This window comes from Rhinoderma darwinii, chromosome 1 (assembly GCF_050947455.1).
Source record: "Rhinoderma darwinii isolate aRhiDar2 chromosome 1, aRhiDar2.hap1, whole genome shotgun sequence".
Classification (NCBI taxonomy): Eukaryota; Metazoa; Chordata; class Amphibia; order Anura; family Rhinodermatidae; genus Rhinoderma; species Rhinoderma darwinii.
The window spans coordinates 612805997-612824005 of NC_134687.1; positions in this window are offsets into that span (position 1 = coordinate 612805997).

Consider the following 18009-nt stretch of genomic DNA (forward strand, 5'->3'; position numbering starts at 1 on the left):
TGGCCGGCCTTAGGTACGTGCGACCAGTGCAGTCGCACATGGCGCCAGGCGCCACGCTGTAAGGGGGGGTGCCAGCGGGTGTGCATGCCCCGCGCCCTGGCCACTACTCAGGGCGCCAGTGGGTCAGGTGCCACTCACTAACTGCACCGACCTCAAAGCTGGCTGCCCCGTGCCGCTGCCAAAAATCCCCTCTAAGGGTGAATTGCCGTCTGCTGTGATGACCATTCATGCATAGTGAAGTCACTTCCTCTGCAGTGATTGGTCGTTGTGATCACATGATGTATTCTCTATTCAGTATTGCAAACACTCACTCACTCTTGCTGATCTGCGTCCTGAATGACGAGACCGGTCGTGATGACATCATTCAGGACACAAGACAGGGAGGAGATACTGCGCTATCTGCCTATGCGTTTCCTGGGCTGGTGGGGACACCAAAGAAACGTTTTTCTCCAGGGCAGCTCCAGCTCCAACAGCACCAGCAGGCAGTGTTTGTGAGAAGCCCAGCAGGTCAGTCACTGAGTGTGGGCTTTAAATGAATGGGGGCACTGATGGGGGTCTAAAAAGGGCACTAATAGCAAGTGGGCAGAGGATTCAGTGCCACCTTGGTGCCCATTTGCCACTTATTGCCACTTTTTTTCAGTGCCCCCTTGATGCCCATTTGCCATTTTCTTACCCCTTTATTGTTCTTCAGCGACATAAGATGCTAAAGGGGCAGTAAATGACAAATGGGCATCAAGGGGCCACCAAACAGAAGGACGCTAAAGGGGCAATAAGTGGCAAATGGGCACCATGATGGAACTGAACGACACTAAAGTGAGAGAGTTTGTATACAGCGGTGACATCATGTAGAAGGTACACCACCACAGTACACACAGAACAGAGATGACAGAAGCCCCCAGCGCAGGAATGTCTAGGAGGAGAGAGGTAAGCATGGGCTACTTTTTTATTTGAAGCCCTTCTCTCCTGCTGCTACACAAAATGTTTAAACCCGGACAACCACTTTAACCTCTTAACACCATCCGTGTATTTATGGCAGATGTGCATTCCAACAGTATGGCACGTGCCACTGTGTGTTTTCTGTGGTGTTACATAGGACTGCAGGTAACACTGATACATTATCTGTAATCAGAGCGTTATCACACTGTGTTATCTGTGGTGTTACATAGGACTGCAGGTAACATCTACTACATTATCTGTACTCAGGGAGTTATCACTGTCTGTTATCTGTGGTGTTACATAGGACTGCAGGTAACATGTACTATATTATCTGTACTCAGGGCCGGCCCTAGGGGTGTGCGACCTGTTCCTTTGCACAGGGCACATCACTCCAGCAGGTGTAAGGTGGAGCTGTGTGGCACTACCTACAGGGGGCTGTGTGGCACTACCTACAAGGGGCTGTGTGGCACTACCTACCGGGGACTTTGTGGCACTACCCACATGGGTAACCTGTGAGTGGGGGCTGATGGTCATTTTACTGTGAGTGTGGGGCTGATGTTATTTTACTGCGAGTGGGGGGCTGATGTTATTTTACTGTGAGTGGGGGGCTGATGGTATTCAAGTGGTTTCCACCTCTGAGCTCCAATGGAAATGGATAGGAGGCAGAAAAGACCTTTGGCGCTCGTTTGGAGCTTTTTTTCCTGCGTCTTTTGCATTCGCTTCAACAGCTTAAAAAAACGCAAAAAAAAAAAAAGGTCTAACAATGCTGTCAATTCCTGAAGCAATTTCCAGGCAGATTTTTTTTGCCTTACAAAAAAACGCTGTGTGAACATACCCTAAGAGTGTAGTGCTTGTTTTTAGCCGTTTTTGGTCTTTCTCTAAACAATTTTTGGTAGGGGTGCCCTAAGGAAATTGTATTTTTCCAGTGGAGCAGCTCAGTTTGTTGTGGGAACGGGGCCTAGGTGAGTACAATCTTTTTGTTTGCGGGCACTGTCTACAAGGGGGGGGGGTTGTATGGCACGATCTACAAGGGGAGGTGGGGGAAGTATGGCACTGTCTACAGGGAGGCTGTATGGCACAATCTATGGGTGGCACTATCTACAAGGGGGGCTGTGTGTGGCAGCCAGGGGAGGGAGGCATTATACTGTGTGGGGGCCACTCAGCGGACATTATATTGTGTAGGGTTACTACAGGGGGCTATATACTGTGTGTGGCACTTAGGGGGCATAATACTGTGTGGGCACAATTAAAGGACAAAATACTGTGTTCTTGAAGGGGTTATAATATATAATGAAATATTATTATTATACTGTATGGGGGCACTAAAGGGGCTTTATACTGTGTGGGCACTATAAAGGGCATTATACTGTGGGGAGTTTTTATGAGTTTTTTTTTATGATGGGGTGGGGCGCCGAAAGATAATTACGCACAGGGCGCCATCTATCCTAAGGCCGGCCCTGCTTACTTCCGTATGGAACCCATCATAGGTCCCTATGATGCGTATCGTATTGCATTTGAGATCTTCTCCTTTATTGGGTATCAGGATGTCACATCTCTTATTTACCACTGCATTGTTGAATGCTTATTTCAGAATTTTGTCAGAGTATCCTCTCTGTCGGAATCTGTGTCTCAAGTCTCTTGCTTGTAGCATGAAGGTTTTCATGTTGAAACAGTTCCTCCTGAGGCGGAGGTATTGACCCTTTGGTATACCCTTTTTAAGGGCATCTTGATGGGCACTCTCCCACCTCAGGAGGCTGTTAGTTACAGTCGGTTTTCTAAAAAGATCTGTCAGGATCCTACCCTTCTCTCCCCTTGAGATTTTCACATCTAAAAATGCCGGATTGTCTCGATCACTTTCTGAGGCAAACCTAAGTCCTATTTTGTTAATGTTTAACTCAGTTACGGACTCATCAAAATCTTCTGCCTATCCATAGAATAAAAATATTGTCGATAAATCTGAGCCACAGGCCTATTGAGTCGTGCCCTTTGTTATTGGCATCTGCAAAGACTATATTAGCCTCGCACCAGCCCAGGAACAAATTAGCATAAGAAGGGGTACATGGACTCCCCATAGCAGTACCCCTGAGCTGGTGGAAGTAACGGTCCTTGAACATATTTTTTTTTCTAGTCAAATTGATTTAGAGCAATTCCATCACAAATGCATTGTCTGCAGTCACGTGGTTTCCTCTTGTTTTCAAAAATTGTGCTACAGATTCTAGCCCAAATTGATGCTCAATTGAGCTGTATAATGCTTCAACATCAATAAAGGCCAGAATCATGTTTTTTCCATGACTATGCCCTCTAGTTTTAGGAGTAGATCTGTAGTTTCTCTAATATGAGATGGGAGACTCACTACAAATGGATGTAAAATTTTATCGATATAAATTCCTATGTTCTGGTTTAGACTGTCAATCCCAGAGACTATTGGTCACCCTATTGTCGGGTTGACCCCTTTATGGATTTTTAGGGTTGTATAAAAGGTAGCTGTCGTGGGATTATCTGGGAGTAGGAATATACATTCCTTTTTACTAATCAGGCCATTTTGTAGTGTCTTCTCAAAAAATTCCCCTATATTCTCCCTGGAATATTTCAAGAGGATTTTCTTTTAATCGATGATAAATTGTCGAATCAGAGAGGATTATATTGCACATATCCAGATAGGGTTTTTCTTTTTGTTTTCAGATAAATTCCTAAGAGCCCTGGATTCCTCCCTTGTCATATTTATGTGACTGGGTTCATGGCCACCAAGGGCACTTAGATCCTTCTCCACCAGTCACTTAAAAATTTCTATGTTTGGATTATTACATATAGGTGGCATTTTATTGCTTGTCAATCTTAGATTAGTGAAGGGGCCCTTACTTCTATCTCTACTATTATCTTCCAATAACTGTACAATATCATTTGCTGTGGCTAACAGTCTAGGTTGAATTCCTGACAAGTCCTTTTATTTTTTTCACTGAAGAATTGAAACCAATGTAGCTTTCTGGAGAGAAGGGCTATGTCCTTGGTCCAGACGAAGGGATCAAATTTCTCCGTCGGGACAAAGGAGAGGCCCCTCTCCAGAACTTGAGTCTGAATATTAGTGAGGGGGTATGTGGAAAGATTAATCCCTTCATTTGTAGTGATGGCCCTGGGAATGTTTGCTGTCATGTAGTGTATTTATTTCTGTTCCTTAGTTGGTATTGGCCAACTGAGGGGGGTCTTGAGAGAAAATCCTGTTGGTTCATGTGTGGTCCTCTACCTCTATTTGTGCCTCTGGTTTGTCCCCTATGGCGGTTGCTAGTTCTTCTATTTCCATAACCTCCTCACTCCGCATTAGTAGGGTCTCTATCATGATCAGAGCCCTCCACTTCAAAAGATGAGATCTCTGTCGCTGTATCTTGACATGGATTTTTATTCAAGAAAGCGTAGGCCCTATTTTCCTTAAATTCTTGTAAGTCCCTAACAAATTGGGAATGCTTTCTATCTCTAATAGAGTGTTGGAAATGTTCTATAAGCCCCTGCAAAATGCTTTCTTTTTTTCTCGAATTGTGCATCTGTTTTCATTTTTAAGGCTTCTTCTCTTAGTTCATTAAGTTTTTTTAATTTTTCCTTCCCTGGAAGTCTTTTCTTCCTCCAGTAATATATTCATGAACCTTAGAGAGCTAGAGGTAGCTTCCTTTTCCCATTTGTTCATCAGTTTGACATTTCTGACCCTCTCTGCTGGTGATAGTGTTATACGTAATCCCTTCGGTACTATATCATTTTTAATATAATTTCCAAGAGATTGGATCTCCCACCAGGACACAATAAAGTCTTTATATACCTTTGTTAATTCTCTGAAAGTTCCCTTTATATTCAGGGTTAGTGAACTTTGATTGTATTCCTTCTCTGAGGAAACCACTTTTCCTTCTGAGACCCATTGTTCAGTATTCAGCACATCTGACAGAAAGCTGGCCAATATAAGCTTTACCAAAATTTAGATTTATAACGTTCTCAGACATTCAATACCTGGCCGGTTCCCGTTAATTCCTTCCGATTTAACTTAAAGTATAATATTGAAGAAGGATTATTAAAAAAATTTAGCTTTTATTAAGCTTGGTTAAAACATGTTACATCACTCATTTATTATGAAACATACACTGATATACATAACATATAGATGTCAAAAAGGCTTCGGTTATAGATACCTGTGCTCTGTAGCTAGAGTTGGGTCATGGCATACTCTATCTTGTAGTGCAATTGTCCACTACCGTTCGTGACATACCCTGTCTAATATCAGGTCTGCATTCAGACCAGATATCCCTACTCGGATCTGGAACTATTCAATAAAATGCATCGAGGTTAGATGAGTACAACATAAAACTCCTATGCGTTTTACCCTATTTCAGTTTCGTCAGGGGGACGTCAGGAGTTTGTGTGATCTAACTCATTGGTGTCTGGCAGCGGCAGCGAGAGCTTCATTTTCGCGTCTATAAATTAGTAGACGACATCACATATAGTGACAACATAAAGAGTCAAGTTCTGTGGATAACAGCATATACAAAGGGATAAAAGTATTTCAATAAATTCCATATGTTACATATACAGTGAAGGAAATAAGTATTTGATCCCTTGCTGATTTTGTAAGTTTGCCCACTGTCAAAGTCATGAACAGTATAGAATTTTTAGACTAGGTTAATTTTACCAGTGAGAGGTAGATTATATATATAAAAAAAAAAAAAAGAAAATCACATAGTCAAAATTATATATATTTATTTGCATTGTGCACAGAGAAATAAGTATTTGATCCCCTACCAACCATTAAGAGTTCAGCCTCCTCCAGACCAGTTACACGCTCCAAATCAACTTGGTGCCTGCATTAAAGACAGCTGTCTTAAATGGTCACCTGTATAAAAGACTCCTGTCCACAGACTCAATTAATCAGTCTGACTCTAACCTCTACAACATGGGCAAGACCAAAGAGCTTTCTAAGGATGTCAGGGACAAGATCATAGACCTGCACAAGGCTGGAATGGGCTACTCAACCATAAGTAAGACGCTGGGTGAGAAGGAGACAACTGTTGGTGCAATAGTAAGAAAATGGAAGACATACAAAATGACTGTCAATCGACATCGATCTGGGGCTCCATGCAAAATCTCACCTCGTGGGGTATCCTTGATCCTGAGGAAGGTGAGAGCTCAGCCGAAAACTACACGGGGGGAACTTGTTAATGATCTCAAGGCAGCTGGGACCACAGTCACCAAGAAAACCATTGGTAACACATTACGCCGTAATGGATTAAAATCCTGCAGTGCCCGCAAGGTCCCCCTGCTCAAGAAGGCACATGTACAGGCCCGTCTGTAGTTTGCAAATGAACATCTGGATGATTCTGAGAGTGATTGGGAGAAGGTGCTGTGGTCATATGAGACTAAAATTGAGCTCTTTGGCATTAACTCAACTCGCCGTGTTTGGAGGAAGAGAAATGCTGCCTATGACCCAAAGAACACCGTCCCCACTGTCAAGCCTGGAGGTGGAAACATTATGTTTTGGGGGTGTTTCTCTGCTAAGGGCACAGGACTACTTCACAGCATCAATGGGAGAATGGATGGAGCCATGTACCGTCAAATCCTGAGTGACAACCTCCTTCCCTCCACCAGGACATTAAAAATGGCTCGTGGCTGGGTCTTCCAGCACGACAATGACCCAAAAACATACAGCCAAGGCAACAAAGGAGTGGCTCAAAAAGAAGCACATTAAAGAGGCTCTGTCACCAGATTTTGCAACCCCTATCTGCTATTGCAGCAGATAGGCGCTGTAATGTAGATTACAGTAACGTTTTTATTTTTAAAAAACGAGCATTTTTGGCCAAGTTATGACTATTTTCGTATTTATGCAAATGAGGCTTGCAAAAGTCCAAGTGGGCGTGTTTAAAAGTAAAAGTCCAACTGGGCGTGTATTATGTGCGTACATCGGGGCGTGTTTACTACTTTTACTAGCTGGGCGTTGTGTATAGAAGTATCATCCACTTCTCTTCACAACGCCCAGCTTCTGGCAGTGCAGACACAGCCGTGTTCTCAAGAGATCACGCTGTGTCGTCACTCACAGGTCCTGCATCGTGTCAGACGAGCGAGGACACATCGGCACCAGAGGCTACAGATGATTCTGCAGCAGCATCGGCGTTTGCAGGTAAGTCGATGTAGCTACTTACCTGCAAATGCTGATGCTGCTGCAGAATCAACTGTAGCCTCTGGTGCCGACACGATGCAGGACCTGTGAGTGACGTCTCAGATCTGCACTGCCAGAAGCTGGGCGTTCTGAAGAGAAGTGGATGACACTTCTATACACAACGCCCAGCTAGTAAAAGAAGTAAACACGCCCCGATGTACGCACATAATACACGCCCAGTTGTACTTTTACTTTTCAACACGCCCAGTTGTACTTTTGCAAGCCTCATTTGCATAAATACAAAAATGGTCATAACTTGGCCAAAAATGCTCGTTTTTTAAAAATAAAAACGTTACTGTAATCTACATTGCAGCGCCGATCTGCTGCAATAGCAGATAGGGGTTGCAAAATCTGGTGACAGAGCCTCTTTAAGGTCATGGAGTGGCCTAGCCAGTCTCCAGACCTTAATCCCATCGAAAACTTATGGAGGGAGCTGAAGATCCGAGTTGCCAAGCAACAGCCTCGAAATCTTAATGATTTACAGATGATCTGCAAAGAGGAGTGGGCCAAAATTCCATCTAACATGTGTGCAAACCTCATCATCAACTACAAAAAACATCTGACTGCTGTGCTTGCCAACAAGGGTTTTGCCACCAAGTATTAAGTCTTGTTTGCCAAAGGGATCAAATACTTATTTCTCTGTGCACAGTTTAAATAAATATATATAATTTTTGACAATGTGATTTTCTGTTTGTTTTTTAAATATAATCTATCTCTCACTGGTAAAATGAACCTAGCCTAAAAATTCTAGACTGTTCATGTCTTTGACAGTGGACAAACTTACAAAATCAGCAAGGGATCAAATACTTATTTCCTTCACTGTACTTACCTGTAGTATACTGGGCGAACGGATTGATGGTGCAGAGTATTGCGGGTTCCTGACTGAGTGATAGCAGCGTCCATTTATGGACCACTGGAAAAATCCTGGCATGTGTTACATGGTTCGCGCCAGCGTCACTGGTGATGCTGCTGCAAGCGTATGCGGTGTGTCCCGTTGGCGTCGGAAGTGCCGTCAGCGGGATATCACCTAGAGTGAAAGACCAGAGAGTATAGTGTTGTTCACGTCAGAGGGAGGAGATATCAGTCGCTGATGACTGGTAAGTAATTTAACTATGGCAAGACCGGCATGAATGATACTGAAAGCAAAAGAAAAACCCAGTATGGTTATATAATGTTATCAATTACATAAGGTGTAGCATAGAATGTTGGTCATCATAGAGAGCTGTATAATTAAAAGAATATACGGGTAGATAAGGAGAATGAATATGATGAAAAAATAATTGGATGGAAGATAAGATTTGGAAGATTAAGCCTTACTAGTTAAAAAAAAGGATACTTCTGAAATTTTCGCCATCTACCGCTCCAGTATAATAGGAGGAGTACTAAATCTAGACTAAAACAAATATAACAATTAATTTATAATTAAGGTGGATAATGGTTAGACAATCTCCAAGACAGTTATGATGCGTTCCAGAACAGAACATTGGTTATATCGTAGTGAAAGGAAAAGTGACATGGATTCTATACTAAATGAAGCTGCTAATTTCATACTCCCTATTTAATCCCTTGGGTTCTAGAGTCTGCAGGGTGTGTATCCAATACGCTTCTCTACATTTCAAAATTTTTGTCCTATTACCCCCTCTTCTGGGGATTGGCACATGTTCTATCACTTGGAATCGCAGTTGTGAAATGCTGTGTCTCTTCTGTAGGAAGTGGGCAGAGATGGGTAGTAGAGTATTACCACAACGGATGGTGGATTTATGCTGTTTGATTAGATCACGAATTTGTTTACTGGTCTCGCCCACATATGTCAGACCACAAGGCCATCTGATGATGTAGACTACGAAATTGCTTTTACAAGTAAAAAAGTAATTTATTGGGATAGCACAGCCCGTATGTGGGTGATATATTTTTTTCACCCTTGATAACATGGAAACATTGCATGAATGACAGGCAAGGGAACGTACCTTTCTTGTCAGTTCTTAGAAATGTCTGTCGGGACACTTTCTTAGTGGAGCCCAGATCAGCCCAGACCAACCTATTCCTAAGATTTAGTTGTTTTTTTTTGTGCAGGGCAAAAAGGGAGCCTGGAATTCCTCAATCTGGGGATATGCCTCTATGAGGAGGGACCAATGCTTTCTGATTATGTGGTGGACTTTATGTGAGCAGGGGTGATATGTGTGTACGAAAGGGACGCATTTTCGGGCCCCTGTATTAGTTCTGGTATAGTTGGTATTACAGGCTTTTTGTATGATGTCCTCTGGATAGCCTCTATCTCTGAATTTTTGGGCCATTTCTTCAGTTTGGGGGGGGGGGGGTGGGGGGTGGTTCTAAGATTGGTGTCATCTACAATTCTAGAAATTCTATCAAATTGGGACATTGGGAGGGAGGCTTTTATTATTTGAGGATGGTAGCTATTATAATGTAATAGACTATTCCTATCAGTTTCTTTTGTGTAAAGATCAGTGCTTAAGTTTCCATCCCCGTCCTTATTGACCATGGTGTCCAAAAAATTCAGAGTAAATTGTAATTCTGGCCAGATAGGGTTTGATTGGTCTGAAAATTCAAGGAGTTTGTTAAGGGGACCGTTCCAGAGGCAAACAATATTGTCTATGTAACGTTTCCACAATAGTACATGGGTCTAAAAAAGGGTATTTGGATAAACATAATGAAGTTAGCGTAGGGCGGAGCAACGTTAGAGCCCATGGCAGTGCCCTGCCGTATCATGTAGTAGGAGTCTTCAAAGAGGAAGAAATTCTCAGTAAGTACAGTCCTCAAGAGTTCCACACTCAAGTTAATAAGCTCTGGGTCACTCTGTGTCCCTATCATGCTTTCTTTGACTGCATTAAGTCCCTTGTCATGTCCAATTGACTTATACAGACTACTAACATCCCACGTAACTAGGATAGTCCCCTCTGGGATAGTCTTAATGTTTCTTATGTGTAAAGTAAAAAGGACCTTGTATTTTTAATTAGGGGGTAAGGATTTTCTCCAGAAAAACGGACAAAGGAGAAAGGATGGAGTCCGTAAAGGCTACTATAGGCCGACCAGGCAGATTCTCCAACCTTTTGTGAATTTTTGGAAGTATTCAGAAGACTGGAGTGATGGTGTAATGATTAGTGAGGAAATTTACCATATCCTGATCAATAGTGCCCCTACTAAGATACTGTTCTAAGATCTCTTTGATTTTATGTGCAATACGACTAGTTGGATCATGATCAATAGGTGTATAGATTGTATTGTCACTTAAAGGGAATGTGTTGCCAGAAAAACATGTTTTTTTTAAAAAAATTAAACATTTAGTGTGTGGGTGATTAAACATTGTTCAAATTTTTTTTATTTTTTTCGCGAGTCAGGAAATATTATAAATTATTTCTAATTATAATACTACCCATTTTTGGTCACTAGATGGAGCTAGTTCCCAAAATTGCAGCATTGCAGCATTGGGTTAAAAGCCCTCGCTCTAGTGAGCTCTCAGCATCCCCCCCTCCTTTATACTGGCTAGTGCCGGGATAAACGAGGGGTTTGAACGGTGTAACCTCCTACACTGTGTGTCGCCATTTTTTGAGCTAACACACAGCGTAGTAGGTTTACATACAGTAGTAAACACACACAAACACGAACATACATTGAAATCTCTTACCTGCTCCTGCCGCCGCGGCTCCCTCCGGCCCGTCCGCTCCGTTTGCTGCCGCTGGTCCAAGTGCACAAATCCGGAAGCCGCGACCGGAAGTAGTAATATTACTGTCCGGCCGCGACTTCCGGTCCACAGGAAAATGGCGCCGGACGGCGCCAATTTCGAATTGGACTGTGTGGGAGCGGCGCATGCGCAGCTCCCACACAGACGCCGTACACTGCAGTCAATGGGACGGGAGCCGTTCACAGTCCCTATGGGACTGTGGCTGCCGTATTCCATGTCTGTATGTGTCGTTAATCGACACAGACAGAAATGGAACAAAAAATGGCAGCCCCCATAGGAAAGAAAAAGTGTAAAAATAAGAAAAAGTAAAACACAAACACACAAATGAATATAAACGTTTTTAATAAAGCACTAACATCTTTAACATATAAAAAAATAATTTGTGATGACACTGTTCCTTTAAATGTCTGTGTATTTCTTCTACATAATCCACTTTGTCCATAATATAACCTGAGCCCCACCCTTATCCGCTGGTTTGATCACCAGTTGTCTATCATCAACAAGTGAGGAGAGTGCCTGTCTATTTAGAGTGTCTAAATTGGATTGGCTTTTATGTAGTCCACGATTAAAATCGTGGTAAAAATTGTCGATGTCTCGATGGACAAATCTGATAAAGGTCTCAATCAGTGGGGAACTCCTGGGCGGAGAGAACATGCTTCTGTTCCTTAGGCCCAATTATTTTGATGTGATGTTTCGGGGCCATAGTAGCTATAGCCGCATTTGCTGCAGCCACATCATCTTCGGGTCTCCCCTTTTTTCGGAGAAATGAACCTGAAGTCTTAAAGTCCTGCAAAATCGATTCAGGTCCATATCCAGTTGGAATTGGTCATACCTATATGAGGGGCAAACGGATAGGCCTTTCTCGATGGAGGCATAGTTGGGCTGGACCCAAAGATTTGGATGATATGTTTATCACTATATTCTCAGTGTTTGTAGTCATACCTGTGACCTTGTTGTCATGGTGCGGCCTCTCTTTTCTGTGTCACTGGCCTCCCCTCCACGTCCTCTTCTTGGTCTCCTGCCCCGACGTTGGCCTAAAAAAATGCTGTTGGCGATGATAGCCACATTGGCAAATAATTCAGGTTGTTGATATTACATTACTATATTAAACTTTTATACTATACCACCTGTTCAGATATTCTGTATAAAATGTGTATGCCGAACTATGTATATTACTTGCGATGACCTAGCCCGTTTTCATTCCTGATTCAGCTCTTTCCTTTCCCCATTCCCTTTACGTATACATGAGTGTATACATATATGTATATATGCATATGTATGTGTGATTATACCGCTTATGACATTATATTTTGTATCATATAAAGTTAATATGTACATGTATTCTATTTTGATGAAAGTCTGAGTACAGACACTGGCAAAACAATTTATTTTCTTTTTGAAATCTACTCCAATTGGTGTGCGTTATACACTACCGTTCAAAAGTTTGGGGTCACCCAGACAATTTTGTGTTTTCCATGAAAACTCACACTTATATTTATCAAATGAGTTGCAAAATGACTAGAAAACATAGTCAAGACATTGACAAAGTTAGAAATAATGATTTTTATTTCAAATAATAATTTTCTCCTTCAAACTTTGCTTTTGTCAAAGAATGCTCCATTTGCAGCAATTACAGCATTGCAGACCTTTGGCATTGTAGCTGTTAATTTGCTGAGGTAATCGGGAGAAATTTCACCCCATGCTTCCAGAAGCCCCTCCCACAAGTTGGATTGGCTTGATGGGCACTTCTTGCGTACCATACGGTCAAGCTGCTCCCACAACAGCTCTATGGGGGTTGAGATCTGGTGACTGCGCTGGCCACTCCATTACAGATAGAATACCAGCTGCCTGCTTCTTCTCTAAATAGTTCTTGCATAATTTGGAGGTGTGCTTTGGGTCATTGTCCTGTTGTAGGATGAAATTGGCTCCAATCAAGCGCTGTCCACAGGGTATGGCATGGCGTTGCAAAATGGAGTGATAGCCTTCCTTATTCAAAATCCCTTTTACCTTGTACAAATCTCCCACTTTACCAGCACCAAAGCAACCCCAGACCATCACATTACCTCCACCATGCTTGACAGATGGCGTCAGGCACTCTTGCAGCATCTTTTCAGTTGTTTTGCATCTCACAAATGTTCTTCTGTGTGATCCAAACACCTCAAACTTCGATTCATCTGTCCATAACACTTTTTTCCAATCTTCCTCTGTCCAATGTCTGTGTGCTTTTGCCCATATTGATCTTTTCCTTTTATCAGCCAGTCTCAGATATGGCTTTTTCTTTGCCACTCTGCCCTGAAGGCCAGCATTTCGGAGTCACCTTTTCACTGTAGACGTTGACACTGGCATTTTGCGGGTACTATTTAATGAAGCTGCCAGTTGAGGACCTGTGAGGCGTCTATTTCTCAAACTAGAGACTCTAATGTACTTGTCTTGTTGCTCAGTTGTGCAGCGGGGCGTCCCACTTCTCTTTCTACTCTGGTTAGAGCCTGTTTGTGCTGTCCTCTGAAGGGAGTAGTACACACCGTTGTAAGAAATCTTCAGTTTCTTGGCAATTTCTCGCATGGAATAGCCTTCATTTCTAAGAACAAGAATAGGCTGTCGAGTTTCACATGAAAGCTCTCTTTTTCTAGCCATTTTGAGAGTTTATTTGAACCCACAAATGTAATGCTCCAGATTCTCAACTAGCTCAAAGGAAGGTCCGTTTTATAGTTCCTATAAACAGCAAAACAGTTTACAGCGGTGCTAACATAATTGCACAAGGGTTTTCAAGTGTTTTCTAATCATCCATTAGCCTTCTAACACAGTTAGCAAACACAATGTACCATTAGAAGACTGGAGTGATGGTTGCTGGAAATGGGCCTCTGTACACCTATGTAGATATTGCATTAGAATAGTCATTTAGCACATTAACAATGTATAGAGTGTATTTCTGATTAATTTAATGTTATCTTCATTGAAAAAAACTGTGCTTTTCTTGCAAAAATAAGGAAATTTCTAAGTGACCCTAAACTTTTGAACGGTAGTGTACATCTTCACAGTTTATAGTGGGTTGGGCCCTATCTATGCACCCATCGACAACCTTGTGCTTTCTGAAACCTTCGCTACTTGCATGCACTGTTACATTTGTAGCGCCTATGCAAGGTATTGCACCACTGTCCCAAACAGTTGATTGGTGGGGATGCTGACAGTCGGACCACCACTGATCTAATATTTTGCCTATCATAGGATAGGCTATCAATTTAATAACCCAGATAACTCCTTTAAGGGTTTAATTGAATATTGCTGGTGGTATGAGGTGACTTAGGGATTAATAATAAGATCCCGAGTGGTCTACGGTGATTTAGGAGTTAATACATTTTATGCCTGAAGGTGTGAATTGTAATAACCTTAGGGTAGTGAAAGAGTTGATGTCAGAATCCCTGGGGATCTAGGGTATTGAGGAGATTAATTCCAGCATCTCTGGTGATCTAAGGTATTGAGGGGATTCATTCCAGTATCCCTGGTGATCTGGGGTATTGAACGGATTAATTCCAACATCCCTGGTAATCTAGGGCATTAAAGGGATTAATTTCAGCATCCCTGGTGATCTAGGCTATTGAGGTGATTAATTCCATCATCCATGGTTATCTAGGGTATTGAGGGGATTAATCCCAGCATCCCTGGTAGTCTAGTGTAGTGAAAGGGGATGTTCATATCTAGTGTCCAGTTGGTTAGTCACCTCCCCAAGCTCCAGCAATGTCTTTGCAGCCTTTGACTGGAAGCTGAATGCCATATGCTCATAGAGATTATTGAAGGGCAGGAGATGACCATATGTCACCGAGTTATCTCCATTACCAGGCAGTGAACGTCTTGAGTGATCTACCCAATTATTAATAATATTTACAGAATATTTAACAGAATAGAAAGAAGGTTAGTTGGCATAGGAGGAGTACTAATACTAATTTATACATAGCCCCATGCTGTCTATTCAGCAGAGCTACCCATGTACGACAGTTTGTTCTGGAAGGAGTTACCAGTCTGGGTATGTTTGTTTCAACTACTAATTACATTGGCCTAGATTCCCATTCACATATCCACGTTCCTATTCTATGCCCTGTACGGCTAGTTGGCTTGTGCAGTCTTGGCAACGTCTATGAACCACAGAGCTTCTGTGCCTGACTGATCTGAATACATGGACGTCTTGATGTCCATGTTAATACCTATATTTGTACATCTATTTCTTTCATTAAGACTAAAGGATAGCCACCTGTTCTTTTTTCTTACTCTTGACACTCCAGCTTTACAAAGAATCCTGGCAGACACTGATTTTCCTATTAATGATATGCAGTTGCATTATGCTTACTTTGCCATTGGCTTTTTGTATAGTCTTGGAGCATTATAAGCTTAAAGTGGCTGCTCATACACTCCACGGCCAAGACTGGATTGGGAAATGTAAAATCAGCAAAACCATTAACATTCACAAATTGCTTCCAAAAAACGAAAGACAAATACCTGTTCTGAATGTAAGAGAGAGAGATGATGAAATGTATTGTCAATCACAATGGCCTGAAAGGATATATAAAAAGGATTATCACCATCAGGGTTGTACAATTTGGGACCTGTGGATCACATTATGCCCATGGGACCCACCATCTTTCAAAATTTTGTTAAACTCAAATGATACAGTTTAGAGCATTCAGGCTCAAGCACACATACAGATATAGCAGAGCTGTTCACGTTTGGCTCAACTCATGTGATATGTTTTATAAAGGACTGCAGACAAACCTACTACATTATCTTAAACGAAGGTAAATTACAAATTCCACTCTGCTACATCTATATATAGGGTTCCTCAGGTAAACATAAGAATGATGTGCAGTATGAATTCAATAACTGGTTATGATATCTCATTATTATTTGTCCTTGGATAAGGACTGTTAGTATTTATTCTAAAGATTCATTTTGATCATTAGATTTTTTTACCCCCTTTCCTACAATCACAGCGTATTGCTTTACGGTTTATCAATATGTCTCGTCTTGGTCTTGCAGGTTCTTCAGGTTAAGCTTTCTAGTAACATTAAAGCGTACCTCCAGTGATTATCTCTTTGTATCTACACTTCCGTATATAAATAAAAAAATTTAATCTAAAATTATTAGCTTTATGTATAGGTGTAGCTATAAGGGGTGCAGAGGTAGCAGTTGGCCGCAAAATATGCTTTCTCTGCCTCCCATTGTCAATGGGTGGTCAGAGATGTAAATGCCTGAAGATAGGGCTTGCTGCTTCTTTTTCCCGCGAGACGGTTTTCCCGCTCACGGAAAAAAAACGCCTGCGCCTCCCATTGAAATCAATGGGAGGCATTTTCGGCCGTTTTTTGGTGCATTTTCCAACGTGGTTTCCGCGTCAAAAAACTGTGTCAACTGGCCCTTAGAGACAGCTAAAATTACTTGGGTAAGATATTCCAACAAGGAATTGCAAGCTGTATTAGAGTTTGTAGAGGGAACTTGATGTCATAAGTCCTGTGATTACAGCAGCATAGGCACTGATTCGAGCAGACAGTCTCTCTCTCTCTCTCTCTCTCTCTCTCTCTCTCTCTCTCTTTCTCTCTCTCTCCCTTGTCTCTCTATTTCTCTCTCTCTCGTAAGGATGAGGGTAAAGTGTAATTTGAGCTAGCAGGCTTGTAACAGTGACCATGACCAGGCTGCAGCTCCACTGTATCTGTAATATGACAAACAATAATAACAACTGTTAGTGAATAAGGACGATGGACAGTTCTGCTGCACAAACTGCTGCACGTTAAAGGGAAAAGGCTCCACAAAAGTACTGTACATAAAGAGTTAAGGGCATTGGGTGGCATAGTTGTTGCTCGAGGACACTGTTCCTTATATACAGTCTTCAAGAAATGGCAAGGCTGCTATGGAGCCAAGTAAAAGTAGTGGCCTTAGCTAAAGTTGGCCTTCTACCCCTGCCTTATGGTAATTGTATTATTGTACAAGACTTATCTCATCCGCAGGGTCCACAATGTGAACAAAGACCCATGGTCATGGCTGAATGAAAGTGCATGGGTTTCCATGTGCTGCTTATCCAAGTTATGCAAATGGAAGATGTCAATCAGAGCAAGTGTCGGACTGGGCTTCCTTGGGTCAACCAGAGGAAAAGATTCTGAGGGCCTCCCTATCTATATAGAATATGTACACGTCTACTTTTAATTGCACAGTAATTTGTTGTCAGCAGCGCTTATAATTTATTGGCCAGCCTGACCCTGCTGCCCTGTACAGAGTGCTGGTACATCTTTGTTCAGGGCATTGTTGGAGTGCTATTTCTGGACCCCAATGGATGCAATTTTGATATTTAAGTATTTCAGTTTTTCACAAAATTTGATATGTGTAATTGACCATAGAGACCGGGTATGCCTCTACTGTGTGTCAAACTGGAGATATGAGGCCTGAATCGTGCAGAATATGCAGCGTTACACCTTTTGCCCCTATGGTCCTGCTAACTCCGTGTTAAAGGGACGTGGGGGTATTAAAGTGGCCTTCTGTTGTTAGGTAAATAAAGCTTAATCATTGTATAAATGAAAAGTTCTGCAACTTTGTAATATACTTTGTGTTTTAATTTCTCACCATTCTAAAGATATGTGTTTGCTGTCAGTGAAAGAGAATGCTCGTGTTTACAATCAGAGGAAGTAAACCCACACATAGCTGCTCTCTGCTGTGAAGTGGATACAATTGTATCCAGTCTAGACAATACTCTATGAGCTAAAGACATCACTTTGATGGTTTGCTACAATGTATCAGTCTGGAGTCCAGGCTGTTCAGCTCACAGAGCATTGTCTGGACTCTATACAATTGTATCGATTCAGCTGAGAACAGGACTCTTGTCATTCATGAACAGTAGACAAATATCTTGAAAATTGTGAGGAATTGAAACACAAAGTATTTTAGAAAATGTTATAATTTTTCATTTACACAGTGATTATACCTTATTTACACAAAACTGGGAAATCCCTTTAAGATTTTGGTAGCCACTGCCTACATGTAGTACCTGAGGGGGTCATTTTCTTTTTGTATACTGTTTCTTTTTGGAAGAGCGCTGCTAACGTCTACGCATGACAGGCTTCCAGTAATCTCTATACATGCTACAAATGCAAATTATTTTTTTTTACAAAAACAACCTCCATTTTTGGTCTTTTTGTCCTCTAACGTGAAG